This window comes from Myotis yumanensis, unplaced genomic scaffold (assembly GCF_028538775.1).
Source record: "Myotis yumanensis isolate MYYU_CA2020_CCGP unplaced genomic scaffold, mMyoYum1.0.hap1 SCAF_16, whole genome shotgun sequence".
Lineage (NCBI taxonomy): Eukaryota > Metazoa > Chordata > Mammalia > Chiroptera > Vespertilionidae > Myotis > Myotis yumanensis.
In genome coordinates, this window is record NW_027223767.1 from 6,482,244 (window position 1) to 6,502,448 (window position 20,205).

At 41.6% G+C, this 20,205-nt stretch overlaps 1 non-coding gene across 1 annotated transcript; it reads left to right on the forward strand.

Moving 5' to 3' along the window:
* The first annotated feature begins 650 nt into the window (after positions 1-650).
* LOC138995197 (U6 spliceosomal RNA) lies at positions 651-755 on the forward strand. The gene has a single exon (XR_011468531.1). It is a non-coding gene; the product is annotated as a U6 spliceosomal RNA (small nuclear RNA).
* The last annotated feature ends 19,450 nt before the right edge of the window (positions 756-20,205 follow it).

Below are 20,205 nucleotides of genomic sequence, written 5' to 3' on the forward strand. Positions count from 1 at the left end.
AGCAATAGAAATACTTGTGAAAAAAAATGAACAGTGACTTGTTACAGTGTTTTCATATTTTATAGACAAGTTTAACCCATTCCCAAAGATTTTAAAAGATGCTCCTTGACCAAGTAAAATTTACTTCAGGAATGCAACAGATTTCCTTTGTTGGAAACTGTATAAAATTTTATAATGCTAACAGGTCTAAGAAGCCAAAATGTTCATTGTAAAAAATACTCATAATAGATATGATGAAATATAACATGCATTTCTTATTAAGTGGAATGGTACCCATCATAAATCACCAGTCACAATTTCTTTTTGAAAACATGTGTTATAGTAACATAATTTGGCAGAATTCTAAAGCACCAGTAAAAACATTTATAAGAAATCCAATCTTATTTGTGAATGGTAAGCTCCAGAAAATCTAAGAGAGTATGTCAACATTTATTAAAACTAGAAATGCAGTAACTTGGACAATGGTAAAACAAATTTAATAATTTTACCACATACCAACAATGACTAAGTAGAAAATATGATTTACTACAGTTTTAAAATATTAAAAAATGAATACCTAAAAATAAATTTTAAAAATTACATCTTTTTATTGAAATGCATTTTTAAAATCGAAATATAGAAACGTTGCATACTTAAAAGTCAACCTCACTGTGCTCGCTTCAGCAGCACATGTACTAAAATTGGACCGATACAGAGAACACTAGCATGGCCCCTGCTCAAGGGTGACCCAAACTGGTGAAGGGTTACATGTTTCTTACTTTCTATAGATCTTCTCTAGCCTACACAGTATTAACAATCCAATCGTATGCACTTCAAAATTTGTTAAGAGGGTAGATCTCATGTTAAGTGTTCTTACTAAGAAAATACAAAACAAAACAAAGAAAACCCCAAAGGGACACAGGGGAATTTGGGAAGTGTTGGATATGTCTACCACCTGATTGTGGTAAAGGTATCACGTGTGTTTGCACATGTCCAAACTCATCAGATTGTACACATTAAAAATGTGAAGTGCCCTAGCTGGTTTGGCTCAGTGGTTAGAGTGTTGGCCTGTGGACCAAAGGGTCCCAGGTTCGATTCCAGCCAAAGGCACATGCCCAGGTTGCAGGCTCGATCCCCAGTAGGGGGCGTGCACAAGGCAGCCAATCAATGATTCTCTCTCATCATTGATGTTTCTATCTCTCACTCTCCCTTCCTCTCTGAAATAAATATATATATATATATATATATATATATATATATATATATATATATATACTAGAGGCTCGGTGCACAAAATTCATGCACTGGGGATGGGTGGGGGGGCCCTTAGCCCAGCATGTGCCCTCTTGCAGTCCGGGACCCCTCCCTCATTACTGCCCACCTGCTTGCTGCTTCCTACTGCTCGGCTTGCTGCTCCTTAGTGCTGCCACGAAGGCCTTGGGTCTGCTGGGTGCTGGGCCTGCGGGTTTGTGTCTCTGATACCCCCAGCAGCCCCAGCACCTTGATGACGGGGCTTGGGGCTGCTGGTCTTTGATCAGGGCCCCAGCAGCCCCAGCATCAAGGTGGTGGGCCTTGGGGCTGCTGGGTACAGGCCCCCCGCTGCGTGTTTGTGTCTTCTATCAGGCCCCCAGCAGCCCCAGCAGCCCCAGCACCACCTAAATAACTTAAGGGAAACTTTATTTAGTCTTCTTTTAAAAGCAATCTAGTTTAAAAATGAGTTGCAGTTAAGACAGAACAAAGAACATGGTACCTAAGAGTGAGATAGACTGACAGAGGAGAGGCTGGGCACTGGTCAGGGGCTTACATGCCAACTGTTCTCCACCTGGGAAATGATGTAAAATCGGTTTCTTTAGTTTTCTGCTTAATGGTCTTCTCCAGCACTGAGGTCAGAGGAGCCGCCTTCCAGCCCGTAGGCTGCTTCTCAGAGTCGAAAATTTTGCCATAGGCCTCTGCCTAGGACAGGACCTCTGCACCCCCAGGGTGCATAAACACACAGGGCTTCCATCAGGCTCTGCTGATCCCGGGCCAGGAGGCCTCTCGGCTCCGCTGATCCCGGGGCCGGGAGGCCTGGCAGCTCCGCTGATCCTGGCCTGGGAGGCCTCCCGGCTCTGCTGACCCCCGGGCAGTGAGGCCTCTCTGCTCTGTGGCTTCAGGGCTGTTTGGCTTCGCTCTACTGCTTGGAGCCTGAGTATGCAAATTAACCGCCATCTTTTAGCTTCTATAATTGAAAACATTGTATCTTTTGGAGCTGTTGCTTCAGGAGCTCAGAGCCCCGTAGCCCCAGGCAGGAACCTTGGTTTCCTCTATCGCTGCGTCAACCAAGCATCCTGTTCTCAGCTGCCTGGCTGCCGGCCGCCATCTTGGTTGGCAGTTAATTTGCATATCGCCCTGATTAGCCAATGGGAAGGGTAGCGGAGTGACACCAATTTGCATGTTTCTCTTTTATTAGTGTAGATTTTTTAAATGTGAAGTTTTTATATATCAACTAGAGGCTCAGTGCACAGATTCATGCACCAATGGGGTCCCTAGGTGTGGCCTGAGGGGATCGGCCAAAACCAGCAGTCCAGTGCCGCCTCCCACTTCTTGCCTGCTTTCCTGCCTGCCACTCCCACTCATCCCGGCCCCACGGTGTGCTGTTTTTTTCCATTTCTTTTCTGACATTTCATTTTTAGTATATAGGAAAGTAGAGGATTTTTTAACATCAATTTTGTATCTGGCAACTTTAATGTATTTGTTTATTGTTTCTAATAGTTATGTGTGTGTGTGTGTGTGTGTGTGTGAAATTTTTAGGGTTTTCTATATACAGAACATGTCATTTGCAAAGAGTGCCACTTTTACTTGTTCCTACCCTATTTGGATGCCTTTTATTTCTTTCTCTTGCCTTATTGCTCTGGCTAGGACTTCTAGTAGTATGTTGAATAATAGTGGTGAGAATGGGCATCCTTGTTTTGTTCCTGATTTTAGAGGAAAAGCTTTTAGTTTTTCATCATTGAGTGTGATAGTGTAAAGGTTTGTCATATATGGCCTTTATTACGTTGAGGTATGTTCCTTCTATACCCATTTTATTGAGTGTTTTAATCATAAATGGATTTTTTATCTTATCAAATGCTTTTTCTGCATATATTGTGAAGATCATATTATTTTATCCTTTCTTTTGTTAATGTGGTATATCACATTAATCAATTTGCATATGTTGAGCTGTTCTTGAGCCCCTAGAATGAACCCCACTTGATCATAATGCATTATTTTTTTAATGTATTGTTGTATTCTAGTTGCTAGTATTTTGTTTAGGACTTTTGTATCTGTATTCATCAGAGATATTGGTCTGTAGTTTTCTTTTTTGTGTTACCCTTGCCAGATTTTGATAATAGGTTGTGCTGGCCTCATAGAATGTGTTAGGAAGTATTGCCTATTGACATTTAAAACTAAAAATTCATCATTGTAGATAGGTTATTTAATAAGTGATGTGGCAAAGACTGATTAAGCATTTAGAAAATAATAAAGTTAAATTTCTATCCTATACCAACACTCAAAATAAAATCCAATTGGCTTAAATACTCAAAAGTAAAACTGAAAAAATAAAGAAGAAAATATGGATAATTTTTATATAACCTTGACCTGGAGATGGCTATTCTTGAAGTGAATGAAGTGCTTATCTTACTACATAAAATTTAAAAAGAAAATTTCTGTGTGTCATAAATTATTATAAGTAAGATTACAAGACAAACAACATTGTGTTTAGAAAAAAACTACCATACAGATGTCTAACAAAAGTCTAATGTTCTTAAATTATAGAGATATTTTAAAAATAAAATTATAAGATAGATTGCTCTAGTGGAAAAATGATCAAAGATAAAAAGAGACATTTCATACATTCACATTCAGACTACACAGGGAGCCTATTAACAAATTAAATACTCAATCTCATTATTAATTAAAAATGTATATCCAAACCACAACGATACATAATTTGTAGCCTATTGAATTGGTAATGATTAAAAAAAAGGAGAATATCCAGTGTTGATATGGTTGTAACAGGTATTTATATTTACTTCTTAGCAAGTTAAGAACAAATTGCTACACATTCTTGAGTGTGTAATAAAGTATTTTTTAAATTTTTCAAATATTATAATAGCAATTCTGCTTCTAGAATTTAATCCTAAAGAAATAATCAAAATATGTGCATAAACACTCATGCTAGTTAGAACAATGCTGGCAACATGAATCAATTAATGTTTCTTAAATTAAAAACAATGAGCAAGTGTATGAATGAATATACAGGAATACTTAGCCTTGAGTTATTGTTAGTAACACTAAAGCTGACTAAAAACGGCGGGATAATGATAGTACAGTCCAATAAACTAAGATAATGCAACCAAAGGAAGTTTAAAGTATATTTCTTAGTATATCTATTAGAATCTAAATAGATAAAAGACAGAAGATGGATAGATAGGTAGGTAGATAGATAGATGATAGATAGATAGATAGATGATAATTTTATAGAAAAAGACAGATGGGTAAAAAAATTTACTGTTGTTATCTCTCAAAAATATGATTGAAATGTGATATTATAAAATTATTAATGTCTGAGCACTTTTTAGCTTCTTTTCTCTCTCATACCACTGAAGAGGATTCTAGCCTTGCCATTCCATCCCTTCCCAACACCCTGTTCTGAAGAAGGCTTTTCCACTATATTAGGAGCTGTGTGGGCCTTCAGGGAGGGAAGGATCCAGGAGGTCAAGCTAAAGCTGTTGAGACTGAGATTGTTTTGAGGAAAGAGGCAAGGAACTGCTAGAGTATATGAAGCAGGCATTTGGGAACAGTTGGGTTTTCAAGGAGAATTGTAGTTGCCTACTTGACTCCTTTTTTTTTTTTTTTAATATATTTTATTGATTTTCTACAGACAGGAAGGGAGAGGGATAGAGAGCCAGAAACATCAATGAGAGAGAAACATCTATCAGCTGCCTCCTGCACACCCCCTACTGGGGATGTGCCTGCAACCAAGGTACATGCCCTTGACCGGAATCGAACCCGGGACCCTTGAGTCCGCAGGCCGACGCTCTATCCACTGAGCCAAACCGGTCAGGGCTTGACTCCTTTTGAAATAAATAAATGCAAGGTTAATATGAAATATGCAAGTTGGTAATGTGTCAAAATTTTAATTGTAGCCCCAGCCAGTTTGGCCCAGTGGATAGAGTGTTGGTCTGCAGACTGGAGGGTCCCAGGTTCAATTCTGGTCAAGGACACATGCCCAGGCTGTGAGCCATCCTCTAAAGTTCTCCCCACCATACGAGGAGCTGTTTTGGCACGTCCCTAGGTGAGCAAGGAGCAGACATCTATCATGTTAAGCCACTATGCATTTGGATCCACTGTCATGTTAAGCCACTATGCATTTGGATCCACTGATTACATTTGTTAGATGACCACTCACACATCATCAAATGTAGATTTTTAAGGTAATGGTTGAGAAACTACTCCAAAACCCTGGAATCTCCTTATCCACACTAGAATTTCAAAGAGTTAAAATCAATAAAATAAAAACAAGCAAGAAATACAGTTGAGCAATTCTTATGTACAGAGGCCTTGCTAAGCTGGGACATGCAAGGAAAGAAACAGGGACGTTTCCACCGTTCAAGCTCAGGCCTATCATGGGAGCCTTCAGGACATCACTCACAGGGCCTTAACATGTGCTCTTCGAAGTTGAGAGACATGAAGACTACGTGTCTGACTTCCCCTGAAGAAAGTCAGAGCAGGCTGTGGATCAGCCTAACTTCCCCCTCCATGTCTAGAAGCCAAGGAAAGGAATGAGCAACCACCTCAGGGGCAGAGCCAGAAATGTGTAGCCACATGGACATCCCAGAGAAGTTTGCGCTGCTGCCCTCAGGAGGACTTCGGCAGGAAGAAGCTGTGCCTGGATGCCAGGATCTAGGAAAAGGGTGCCAAGCAACCACCTTGAAGCTTGGTCAAAGGAATTTAAGAAAGAGCCGCCCAGCAGAGAGTTCTGACGAGTGCAGCCAAGTCCCCCACAAGGAAATGAATCATCATTCAGCATCGGCCAGGTGAGGAGAACAGGAGACATCACATTACTACAGTCTCCTTCCCTGCCCCTATATGCCAGCCCATTGGCGCTAAAGCCACTAGCTGGAGGAGGCAAGGGGAAGAGAGGGAAAAACCAGAGAAGCCTCATCTTCCCATGGCAGGTGTCTAGCCTGAGTAAGGTACAGAGGAAGAAGACTTAACACTAAAGCTAGGCTTGAGGTTTTGATTTTTTATATAGGATTATACCTTCTAGTTCTGAAAGGAAACGGAACGGGGCCTTAGAATGATGTTTGTAGGACTTTTTGTTATCTAGGTCTGAGCAGCCTCATGGAAACCAGGGTTTTCCACAGAGGGGCTGGGGATGAGAAAGAGAAATACACTAACTAAATAAATGTAAAGGGATGGTAAGAGACAAAGTTGCATTTCAATTATGTCATGAGTCATACCTGTTGTTGTGTAAAGACCATCAGTTAAGAGTTATTTTGAAATTAACTTCTGGTTGCTTAACAGTTTTGATTTTGTTTTTGCCCTTGCCCTGGGAAGGGAAGTCCTCTGAGAGGAAGTCTTTCTTGAGTCAAGAGTGGACAGGAAGGTGGAATTCGGTAGGTAAAGAAGAGGCAGAGGTTGCATGGAGAAAATTCTGAAGAGAGAGAACAGAACATCAAAGGACATTTGCTGAAAGGGCATGGCCACTTTAAAGAACTGAAAGGATCAAAACTGATATTACAAGCAATTTTGAAATAAACGACAGCGACAGCACCACTTATGGCAAGAAGGCGTGGGAGGCGTCGCCAACTCAGTACTCAAAGGGAAGATGTACTCAAATGAATTATTTTAAAAAACAATAAAGACTGAAAATCAAACAAGGATTCAATTAAAAAACTCAGCATAGTAAATATTGAATGACGAAGGGGGGGACTGTGCATAATTATAAATAATAGCAGCTGCTCATAACTGAGTTTTCATCAAAACCTAATATTTTTAAGTTGCAGCTGATCTAAAAGCATAATTTTTTCTTAAACATTTGAACACAGAGATCATATTTTTATGAATCCAGTAATTGCCTCAATGTTTAAAGCACCCATTTACCCAGGTTTTTTTTAAATTTATTGACATTTAAATTTGATAAATATTTCCTTAAATAGTTCATGATATTTATTAGTTTGACTAATCAAAGATCTGCAAATATTTTAAATTACAATCATAATTTTAATATAATTGATTTGGTCAAGCACTCCAAACTTTTAGCGAACTTACATGCCTAACAGGCATTTAACCCTTTTAAGTCTAAAAATTCAAAATGTTAACTTTAGTAAATTAAATTATCTTAGATGTTAGGCATTTCAAAAAAATCTAAAATCAAAGTATATGCCAAGAACTATGATAATGATTAAAAGGTCATGTTACACTCAAACTGACATTGGGCCTAATCATTCCTACTTAAATATTCCTAATTATTCAATTAAATGATCATTTTTTCAATATACACAAATGTCAAATTATGTTGTACACCTGAAAAATAAAATGAAATAAAATAAATGAGAGGAACAGAGTTATCACATCACAAAAGCTGAAGTTTTGTGGACCTGGATCATGGGGTAAAGATCCGGGGTTGGGCTGAATCCTGAGGGGGTCCTCTAAGATTTTAGCTTCACATGTTAAGCTGGACCCTGTTCTATAAACAGAGCGATACCTGTCATGTCACGAGAATATTTAATGCACACTCTTCATCTGGGATTTCCCCATCATCTGTTTTGAAGGTACTCTCTTTTCCACAATGAACTCTCTATAAAGTTAGAAGATCCTGCTTGGACCTTTGAGTTTGAATGGGCTTTTCCAGGCACTCAAGACTTCCCATTACATTTTTGGGGGGTCTTTGAGACCACCCACATTTCACTTTCCAACCCTTGAAACTTAATGCCTTCTGGTCTTAAAAGCTCTAAGGTGAGAAATTCAAGCCCTGAAACATAACCCAATTTTTAACTGACTTGATCAGTTGTTTTCCAGGGAAACAGAACTAACCCGATCTATCTATCTATCTATCTATCTATCTATCTATCTGCCTGTCCACCTATCATCTATCTATCTAGATGTAGAGATAGATTTATTATAGGAATTGGCTCAGTGAAGTTATGGGGCTGAGAACTTTCACAATTTGCCAACGGCAAGCTGGGGAACCAGGAGAGCTGGTGGCGTGATTCAGTGAGTCCGAAGGCATGAGGATGAGGAAGTTTCTGTTGTAACACCTTGGAGTCCTAAGGCCCAGTGTCCAAGGGCAGGTCCAAGAGAGGAAGTTCACTCTTCCTTCACATGTTTGTTCTCTTCAGGATCTCAAGGATTGGATAATGCCACCCACATGCTGAGGATGGATCTTTTTTACTCAAATGCTAATCTCTTCCTGAAACGCCCTCATGGACACACCCAGAAGTAAGGTTTTACCTGCTATGTGGGCATCCCTTAGCCCAGTCAAGTTGGCACATAAAATCAACCATCACAGTAACTATTACATAATCTCCTGTAACATCACATTCTCAGATCAACTATTGAACAAATTTTGAAAGCAATATTCACATAGTTTCATCATTCAAAAGACATTATTTTCTGTAAGTTTATTGGAAATGCATACATGGCATAGCCATATAATCTATTCTCTTGGGCTTTTAAAGTTCTAATGGCTCCCACAGACCTAACTTGTATCAACTAACCACAATTACTGCCTTCACTTGATCTCTCCATTGTCATAAGTTGGGTAGGGGATGGGTGGAAAGAGGGTTTTAAGCTGGCCCCTCTGCCATTTCAGCTCTGTGCCTTCCTTGATTTTCCAGGCCTACCCTGATTTTCTCTGCAAAAAAAAAAAAAAAAAAAAGCATGGACTCAATTACTTTCCAGGGAGCCTGGGTCTTTCCTTGCTAGAATTAAAGACCAACATGGGTCCTAGTATGTGTCTATGAGTATTCTATATGTGGGGGAGGGAAAATGTTTTATCTTTTCCATCTTAATTCTTCTTGCTGGTCTAATAATCAAACTGACATAAGACAGGCCAACATGAAAAAATAATGAGACGTATTACGTATGTATATACAGGGGTTCCATAAGTGTATGAGGCCCGAGGACACATTGGGCAGCTGAACCTTACATGACATCTTGAGTAACTGAGAAAGGAAGGTTGGGACTTCAAAGGGAAGAAGGCAGTTCACATAGAGATTGAAACTCAAATGTTTGGTAAGTAAATGTTTGCTGGGCCATCTTTAACAATGAGACATAGAGAGGGCTTTGGTCCAAAGACTCCACTGAGTTCCTCTCTGTCTATTACACCTCGTTCATATTAAACCATAGTTATCTATGATGATGGCTCACTTCCTGAAGCGGTCCTCTATCTAAATTCTTTTAGGCAGTTTGAGCAAATATCAAAGGTTTCTCCTGTGTTTATTGTTTCTTAAAAATAACAAACTTGAAATAATCAATATCCCAAAGAGACACATTTTGTGATGGCAAAATTCTGCCTTCCCTCCCCAAGCCCATACACAAGGACAAGGGAAAGACACTCCTCCTTAGGCCTCCTTTGTGATCAAGACAATAAAGATAATTATCTTCTTTTCTTTTTAAATATGTTTTGCTGATTTTTAGAAAGAGAGGAAGGGAGAAGTAGAGATAGAGAAACATACATTGGCTGTCCACAGGCCTTTTACGGGGATTAAGCCTGCAACCCAGGTGCCCCAACAGGGAATTGAACCAGCACCTCTTGTTGCATGGGATGATGCTCAACCAACTGAGCCACACTGACCAGGGCAAGATAATTCTCTTCCAAAAAAGCATGAATTCATGGTGATGTTCAATTTTAACTAATTTTACTAAATTCTAATTTAATCTTGTTTTCCTATATATTTTTTACTTTCCCTGCTTTTAGCAACCAACTTCCCTACAACCAGTTTATATTATGTTTAAATTATAACATTATTTAAATATTAGGAACCTTAATTTTCTGAAAACTACTTGGAGATGCTTAAATTTGCAATTCCCTCACCTACACTAAACTTATACCCCTACTTTTCATAAACCTTTATGCTCCATTCATCGTCATTCTTCCATTCACAATGAGAAGACAAATAACATCCTTTCCCCAAAAAACAGGACGAAAGGAATTAATAAAGATAAAAGCAGAAATTAATAAAACAGAAAACAAAAACAGAACAGCTGCTCAATAAAATGAATGTCTGGTACTTCGAAAAGACCAACAAAATAGGTAAGCCTTTAGGAAGTCTAATTGAGGATAAAAGAGAAAAGACAGAATTAAATAACTTTACAATGACTGAGGACACAGCTGCACACAGATGGAATTTTTAACATTTTAAATGATAGATGTAGTTAATGGAAGGACACAGGTTCTGGAGTCCAAATACTGGGTTATGTCCTGGCTATTTTTTGCTGTGGATCCTTAATAAGTTACTTAACCCCTGTTTGCCCATTTATTTATTTGTTTATTTATTTTTCTTTATTTTTATTGTTGACACTATTACATATATCCCCATCCACCCTTACCTCCCCTACACCAATCTCCCAGACCGCCTTCCCTCTGGCCATCACAACACTATTGCTCATTTATTTTTATGAGAAAGGGGCAGATATTTATAGTACATACTTCATGGCACTGTAGCAAGAGCTGAACGAGTTAATCCATGTAATGCCCTTGAAATGGTGTCAAAAATGTAGGGAGCACTCAGTGCTGCTCTCATAACTAACCTCTTCCTAGTAATTAGCATCTCTATTCTCCCTGTTTGCAGTGACTCTAACATTCTGAAGGCATCCTTGACCCTCTTGTTCTCTCAAAACCGATGTCCAATCCAGAAGCCAATCTTGTTTTTCTTACCTTCAAAACGTATGCAGATTACCACTTCTCACCCCTCTATCACTATTAACAGTACTTCAAGCCACTTTACAGCTAGAACACTGGTTGAAATAATCAATAATCCATAGCTTCCTGCCTGATCATACCCCTCTCCTCCTGCAGTCTATTTTCCATGTAGCTGCCAAAGTGAACCTTCTGGAAAATATATCAGATAATGCTGGTCCTTGGCTCAAGTGGTCCTCTAGCTCCCTGATATAGCCAGAGTTTAAAAATGCATCCCAAGCCTTATCTGATCTTGCTCTATGTAATCCTCTAATCTCAACTCTCACCATTCTTGTCTTCCTCACCCACTCCTCACAAAACATCTGTTATCCTAGCTATTCCCTGAAATGCCAGCCAGGCATTGCCTGAGGGCCTTTATGCATCCTCTTCCATCCTCCTGGAATGCCTTTTCCTCAGATAACTGTATGGCCGCCTCTCTCTTTCCTTTGGATAGCTTCTTTAATGTCATTTCCCCAATACTCTGTGGTAAGTATCCATTGATGGTAAAATCTCTCAGCAAACTTGAAAGAGAAGGTGACCTGACAGGGGTTATCACAAAAGCTTATAGTAGACACACAAAATTTATTTATAAGTATTAGTCTTAGGAAACACTAGGTTCACAGAGAGGTAGATGGATTTTTTTTTATTGTAGGAAAAAATGAAAAAGATAAACATTTATCATAAGGTGAATATTTCATACACTATTATATGTTTTGCCAAATTTACAAAGAATGAAGTAGGTCTGCATTTTTACATGCGGAAGGATCTCCAAACATGTTGTAGAATACTTTAATAAGAATAATTCTAAATACATAAAAATAAAAATGAAGGAAAACCATCTATTTCACTTCATGTGACTATAACTGAATAGAAGTGGTAAGGAAAGTTCTTCACCAAATGGATAAAGTGAGAAGAATTGGGAGTGGAAAGGTCAAAATAAGTTTTGAAATCTCTTTATTCAAATTTTCTTATAACAAGAAGGTATTTATGAATTATTGATGATGTAAACAAAGAACTAAATTAGAGGGTAATTTGAATAATGAAAAAGGAGCAAGTTGATCCTGTAATATGAGCATTCTGCTCAGGCAAGAATAAAAAATGGGAAAGTGAATTCTTCTCTCTGCTGTTTGTAGAAAGAGAAGCTCTTCATTCTGAACCTGAGTTAGGACACGGGGTCGGGAATGGGACCCGGAAGAGCAAGATGCCTCATTCACCAGCTACCCTGCATCCTCAACTCCTCAATAAATCGGTGGGATTGCCCATCCCTGCAGTGTGCGTACTCCCTGTGTCTATTGGAAGGGGGGAGCAGGGAGGGTGCTAAGGGCTCTGCTAGCTGGGGACATGATCAAGTTGGCTACAGTCTTATTGCCTCCTAGACATGCCTTCAAATGAGCCCCACCATCTGCAGGAGCCCCAGCAGGAGACCGGGCTGAGCATGGGAGATGCCACACCACACCCTGCAGGTGCCTGCTAAAGCACCAAGATCACTCTCAGGAATGCTGCTGGAATCTTTCCCAGATGCATGGCAAATGCCACCCCAGGGAGAAAGCTGAAATCTGCCAAGCATATCAAACTCGCCAGAAAATGCGGAAGACTTGCAGATAAGTCAAAACTAAAATCTAAGCTCTAAAGCCACAACCAACCATTTATTTTCCTCACACTCATATGACATGGCAGGTTACCCTTCTGGAAGTTTCGTTTGTAGCTATCCATCTCATTCTCTTTGTCTCTTATCAAAATATTTCATCAGAGTTTCTCAATGGTAATTTAAGTAACTCTTATCTGAACATCATTGTAAACTAAATTATGCAGCACACCCTATATAACACTTCAGGTTAAAATAAGACCTATTTGGTAATAGCCCTCCTACACGATTGATTCCAAAACTACCAAATCCACCCTTTCTCTTGCCTTTAACACTTGGAGTGCGGGAAACGAGTTAAGTCGGCTCGCGTGAATTGCGCATACTCCGCGGGAGCCGTCTTAACTCGGTTCATATAGATTTGCGGTGGAGTGCGGGAAACGTGTAAACTCGGGCCGATTATAACTGCGTATTACCAAATATTTGTTTGTTTGCCGTTCACAAAGATACCTACCTGCGTATGCGAACCGTTTCATACCCATTGGGGTAATAGGTATCATAAAAATCCCTGATTTTGCGCGGGAAACCTAAATAATTGCCCGCGCCATCTTATATTTTGGCGGGAAATTCACCGCCTTCCTTTAGTCCAATCTACTTTCCAAGATCACGTCTAAGCAAATAGCCTTGAACATCTACCTTAAAACATAATTCACCACTTCCACAAAACCAAGACTTATTTACTTTAATTCCTTACCTCATCTGATTTATTTGGGTATGTATTTGGACTTAACTTGCTCACTTTCCTAAACTTGGGGTCTAGCAGGAACGTATTTTAAAGTGGGATGGGAGGCACATGGCAGTGGCTAAGCAGAATTTCTATGTAACTCCGAACAAGTGATCGGCTTGAGAAACAGTTTGCATTTTTTATTTTTATTTTAACATTTGCTCTTCAAGGGACCAAAAGTTAGTTTTAGGAGTAACAGGAGCAAGGGAAGAGTAACTATCTCTTTAAGAAGCGAGCACAGAAGGAGCCAAAAAAGAGAGGGAAGAAGAAAAGGAGATGGGAAGGAAAGAGAGGGGAAGAAAGGGAAGGAGGAGGAGGGGAAGAGGACGAGGAAGAAAGAAGGAGGAAGGGGGAGAAAGGAGGAAAGAAGAGAAAGCATAGCTGAAATTATTCTACTCTTTTCGCTCATTCTGCTTGGTATTTAACAAGAATATTTCTAATTATTTAGCCAAGAATCAAACAAAAGGTGGTGTCTCTTTATCAATCAAATATCGGGCTCCATATTCTTGATTGCATTACCGAGTCTATGATTCATGGCACCAAAATATTACTCAATCAAGCTTGATGCGCCCCCCTCCCCCAACACCAGCTTTAGCTGAATGACTTTGAACAGCACAGCGGACAGGTGTTCATTCCCCAACGTGCTTTCCACTCTCCCTCAGTTTTGTGACATCAGCGGTGCTTTAGGAAATAATTCCAGTGGCAGGAATGAGATAAGTATTGATTGATCAAAGCCAAACTCATTAACCCACCAGATTGTTTGAGGGACCAGGACTAAAGCCGGGAGGATGAAGATGATGGAAAAAACAAGCAGTGCCAACGATGATTTCACCATAAACCCCTTGAAATGTGGTCCCCCACTCTTGGACCTGTCTGCCAGGAACAGGAGGAGAGAACTGAAACCATGGGGAGAACTGATTTCACTGTAACCCAACACCATTCCTCAGAAGTTTCTGACTTATTGAACAGGGATTAAAATTGGTGAGTAGAAGTTAGGGGTCTCAAGGAAATCATCATATCCCAAAAATGGCATTCACACTAAAACCAGTGAGTGATTGCCCGGCCGGCATAGCTCAGTGTTTGAGCACCAACCAGGAGGTCACAGTTGGATTTCCCGTCAGGGCACATGCCCCGGTTCCCGGCTTGATCCTCAGTAGTGGGTGTGCAGGAGGCAGCCAATCAATGATTTACTCTCATCATTGATGTTTCTATCTCTCTTTTCCTCCCTCTGAAATCAATAAAAATGTATTTTAAAATAAAGAAATAAAGAAAAATAAACAGTCAGCGATCAACCGATCAACCACGAGGTGTTTCTGAGCACTGTCCATTGCCAGCCTGGAAGCGAAGGCACGTGTGGGATGGCGCTGGGACATACGGTCAGTCCCCTGGAGTGACAGGTCAGGGGTGTTTTGCAGACCTGTTTGGCTGCATAACCAAAAACCAAAACATAACCTATGTCCTGACGGACCCACTGAACATGCCAGGCAGGGCGCTGCCTCTCCCTGGACCAGGTTCAGCAAATCTCCCCCCATGTGTTTGCGTCGGGGTGTGCAGCACATGACACTGGCAGAGCAGGACTCTGAACGGTGCCCTGTGACTGGTGACAGAGGGAGTGGAAAGTCCCCTTGATACTGATCATGTTTGACAGGCAACAGCACAGGCCCGGTTCACACAAGGCGCAGGTGAGCCGAGTGAGGCACAGGCAGCTTCGCCAGGCTGTGTTCAACCCCTGCGCACAGAGATTTCCTGCAACAGGGAGCCCCTGAAAGTTCTTGAGAAAGGGAGTAAATGACCAAGCTGGCATTTTAGGAATAAGAACAACCTGATATCCCACTATTGTCCAATATACACCTGTTACTTATCACGAAGGTATGGCAGGTATGATGCCGATATTCATTTCAGGAATGACTGTGTTTGCTTCACCCAATTTCCATCCCGTAGTCATATTTTTGAGCACTAATTATTGATGGATGTGGGACACATTTGAAAATGAGTTCTCTTCACTGTGTCCTAGAACCCCCATGTGGAAATGGGGGGATTGGTCCACCCGGCATCAGCAGGGGCCTCCTCTCCTGCAGGTGGAAGGCTAAGCTGCTGGCCTGGCTGGTCTTGGAAGGGGCCCTCTGGCTGGCAAGTTCAGGCCAGCGCCTGGGAGACAAGGGTGCAGGTGGCCCACCTGAGCCGGAGGGCTGAGACAGGCTGAGGCTGCAGAGCCCAGAGCTGACGGAGGACCAGGGAGGAGGATGAGTTCAAGGACTCGTCGGGAGACACCTCCAAACTCAGCAAGCACGAGGACACCCCCGGCGAGCTCTGTGGTCTGTCCCGGGTGCCGGCTTGACAAAGCTCAGAGGCCAGCAGCGCAGGTCTGGTCCCGGCCAAAGCATGATTTACACACATATTTTTCTTTAGACCAGACTGAGCCCTTCTTCCCAGAAGCCTCTCTTATTTATCTTGCATCCCCAAACATCTGGCACATTAACTCACAAACTGGGCTCCTCGGTGCTTCTCAGTTACATTTTATCAAAGAGCATCTTTCTCCCACAGTCGGAAACAAACCGAAGGAGATTCGAGGTGGGGGCAGTGTTTGCAGCGTGGAAACCGCAGGTAACGCTCCCTCCCTTCACCTCACGCAGGCCTCCAGCCTGGCCTCGGCGAATTCACTCCAAGTCCTCGCCAGGTCCTTCTCCCCAAGATGTGAGTTCTGCATCCTCAGGCCCTGGGCCCCTCAGCCTCCTCGGGGGCCTCTGCACTCTGAAGGGCTGGCTTCCTTTAAAAAGAGCCCCATCCCCTGCTTAGTTGCAAATCTAAACCACACCAGCACACAGCTTTATAAACACATCCCAGAGCACTGCACAAGGCTTTCCGCCAGAGAGAAAAGTAGCAAAGGGGGTTTCCACCTCTGCCCTGCCGTGGGGACAGCTCTACTCTGCTGGGCATGCCAGGTCTGAAGGTGTGACAGCCGTGAGAGCACTGAGGGAGTGGGTCCGTCCCCTGTCACCTGTTGCTGCCCAGCCACTGCCCCTCCCACCACAGCAACCTCTGAGACACATGAGGGGGAACTTCAAACTCACACATTCTGGTGAGTGCACACCACCCACAGAGACTTGGGGGCAAATCACTACTTTCTTTTACCAACTTTATTGAGGGAGGTGTAATCTATCTCTATAAAAGGCTAATATGCTAAGTGTCCGCCTGGGCAATGACGTCACGTAGCAACGGCTGGCTTCCTCTCCCTATCAACTACTAGCCTCTTTGCGTTTCTGCAGCCCAGGAATATGACTTGCTTTATAGCCAGGTGCAAACATTTCACACTGTAACCAAATGTCTGTGAGGTGTTTTCCTGTGCCTCATCTCATTTGATCCTCACAGAAGTCCTGGAGTAGGTAGACAGGAGACTTGGTGGAATCCTATTTTCTTTTCATTAGCCAGAAAATGGAGATTTAGAAAGCTTAGAAACTTGACTCAACTGAAAAGAAGTAAGAAATGGTGGACCTTGAAATATAGTCAAACACTGCTGCAGTTAAATATTTTACCCTTTGTTCTCTCTGTGTGATCTACAATAATAATCTGCTTCGTGTTGATATTTGCTGCTGTGTTGCTGACAATTACCTGAAAGAGAAGTTGGAGTGCTTCACTGGGCTGGAAAAAATTTAGCTAAATCAAAGAGCAGATCTAATTAAACAAGTTTATTCTATATCTATAAAAGGCTAAGTTGATTCACGCATTCACGATACATATAAAGCTCTCATTGGCTCCAATTGCATGTGTGTGTTTCAATCTGTCATTGTCAATCATGAATTTGGTTGACACTTCTATTATATAGAAAGGGTGAATAGTGATATTAAAATATTTATTCTAATTAATTTCCTTTCAATATGCATAAATCTGTGCACTGGGCCACTAGTTTACAGATAATAAAATAGACCCATATTAACTACACAGCACGGTGAGTTTTGACAAACATATGCTTGTGCTAGGAGCACCATAACCAAGACAGAGCACATGTGTGGTGCTATGTGATTCCTCACATCTCTTTTCAGTCCACCCATACCCCAGCCTCAGCCCCGGCAACCACTCTGCCTGTCTTTTCTATAACATCACCCAAATGACATCCTACAGTATGTACTCTTCTATGTCTAGCTTCTTTAGCTCAGCCTTACTCATCTATGCTCTCGCTTGTAATAATGACTGATTCTTTGATGAACCCTAAGTAGTTTTTATGACATAGATGTAGCAGAATTTCTACTGCTTGATGGCCCTTTGGGTTGTTTCCTGCTTGGAGCTGTCATTGAGTAAATATGCTATAAACATCTGTGTGCAAAAGTGTGCACGTTTTCATGTCCTTGGGTAAATATCTGGATGGAATTGCTGGGTCATATGCTAAGTGTGAGTTTAACTTTGTAAGAACTGATCACTGTTCTCCAAAGTGGCCAGGCCATTTGCATTCCTACCGCAAACTGTGAAGGCTCTGGGTGTTCTGTGCACCTGTCAACACTTGGTGTTTTCTGTCTTTCTGTCCTTTTAGCCGGTGTCTGGTTTTAAGTTACATTCCCCAGATGCCTAATAATGTTAAACACCCTTTTTATGTTCTTATCAATCCCTTATGCAGCTTTTTTTGGGAGTGAAATGCCTGTTTAAATTGTTGAGACAAGTCACTTTTAAAAAGCTTTGGGTATGATGGGATGACTCTAGATTGAGGGCCAGAGGACTAGGAGGTAAATCTTAGCCCTATAAATGGCCATGTGACTTTCAGAAATGATTCACAGACTATAGGTTTCAGTGTCTTACTATCACAACAGCGACAATTAGATTATCTTTAACCCTTTGTACGCCATGTGCGTCTATAACCGCCAACCTTGCATATTAACTCTGGTCGTCCAATTTTGAAATCAGACTTGTTAATGACATCTCTGGGTTTGTAAAGAAAATTATGGTAACTTAAATTTGTAAATATTCCAGCGCATCTGGAAGAAATTCCAGTATCTTCCCATTTTAGACACGTGGCAGGTAACTGGTTTGTCTTTTTTTTTTTATTGAGACCAGGACTAAAATCTCCATTTCTTCCTTAGAAGACAGACGGACACACCCTTGGGGCTCAGAGAAACACACAGTAACAGACATGGAAACAGAAAGGGACGTCGGAGATTGCATCCAGATCCTGCCTGGATTCCATACCAAGAGCTTCGCACGTTCTGGTGCGTGCACACCACCCATAGCGACTTGGGGGAAAATTACTACTTTCTTCTACCCACTTTATCGAGGGAGGTGTAATTTACAGATAATAAAATAGACCCATTTTAACTACACAGCACGGTGAGTTTGCACAAATGTGTGCTTGTGTACAACTAGTTAGTGGTATAGATGCAACTAAACCCAGACCCTAACTGTAGCAACTACTGATAGAAGAGTTTGAGAAACAGGCATACATTTCATCTCTGATTTAAGAGGTAATCCCCTGGAAAAAGATCTGGGTAATGTGACTTTGCGTTTTTTGTTTGCTTGTTTTTTAACTAAACATTAGGACATTTTCTTTGGTGCCCCTAGCATTCATGTGACAGTGGACAGAAATTAACCTGAAGGACCTGGAGGGGTCCTGAACGCAGGCATCTGTCTCAGGGAGCGGGCACCCTGGTTGGGCAGGTGCATTCCCACTAAGACAAACCCAATGTCCCAGCCCAGGCGGCCTTTAACAGAGCTCTGGCTGCTATAAACATTGCCGTGCAAATTACATTTGCACTCTGGTCTATGGAGTGAGTTCTGTAAACGGACAGTACTTAGGGGAAGGGTATATTCCTCCGTAATTGCGGCACGCCATTCCCATGGGTGTTAATGTTTACAGAAGGATCGTTAACTTTGCACAGGATCTGGGATCACAGGGCTGTGTGTGCCGTTCAGCTTCAGAGCCAAAGAATGCATGTCCATGGCTGCCAGTGTGTACCAGTGCCGGGGGGACAATTGCAGCTTGTTCTCGGGGCTGGGGCAGGGCCCCCAGATCTAGTGTGCTTGGCCTCGAGTCCCCTGATTGCTCAACCAAGACCTGGAGCTTCACTCTCCCTGAACAACCCCAATTAATGGACTGTGATGATTGGCCCTACACTGTAATTCTGTTCTGTTACTTGAGCAAACAGCAAACTATGTAGTTACACATTTGTTTGTAACTTTCCAAGACCCCCTAGGAAAGAAGGGGCCATTGTTAACCTTTGAAACAGAACCCAGACACTGAGAAGCTTGGAAATTGTTTCAAGTAACACAGAGCTGCTTTTCATCAAGCACTCAAGGGCTAGAAAGTGGGAGGACGTGTTCCAAAAGTTTACAATCTATAGTTTTTGGATAGACAAGGCAGGCATACATGAAAAATTCAATCAAATACGATATGTGCTACCTCCCTACTGGAGGGTGTAGAGGTTAGTCCATGAGAGATGCAGAAGTGGACAAGGCCTGGCTAAAGGGAGGAAAACTTCCGGAAGGAGATGGAACTGGGCATGACTCTGGATGGACCCTGGGATTTGGCTACCAAGTGGGTCAGATGGAAATGTGTAGGGTGTTCAGGTTGGACTGAAGCAGAGACTGAAGTCAGGGATGGAAAGCATGGGTCATGCCAACAGATTCCGGGCACAGAAGAGAACTAAATGGGTAATCATGTGTTGGTTGTCTGTTGAATACCCTCCAATGTCTTCTTAACTCACTGTAAAATCCAAAGTCCTAACAATGGCCCTACATTGTCTGCCCCTCTCCCTATTACATCTCTGCTCTCACTATCTATTCCTTTCTCTTTTGATCATTCTACTGCAATTACACTTATTTTCTTGTCCCTGCAACATTGGAGGCAACTTTCCACTCTGGCACTTTTGTATTTTCTGTTCCCTCTTCCAGAAATGCTCTTCCCGCTGGTATCCACATGGGTTTCCATCTAAGCACTTTCTTTTATTTAAA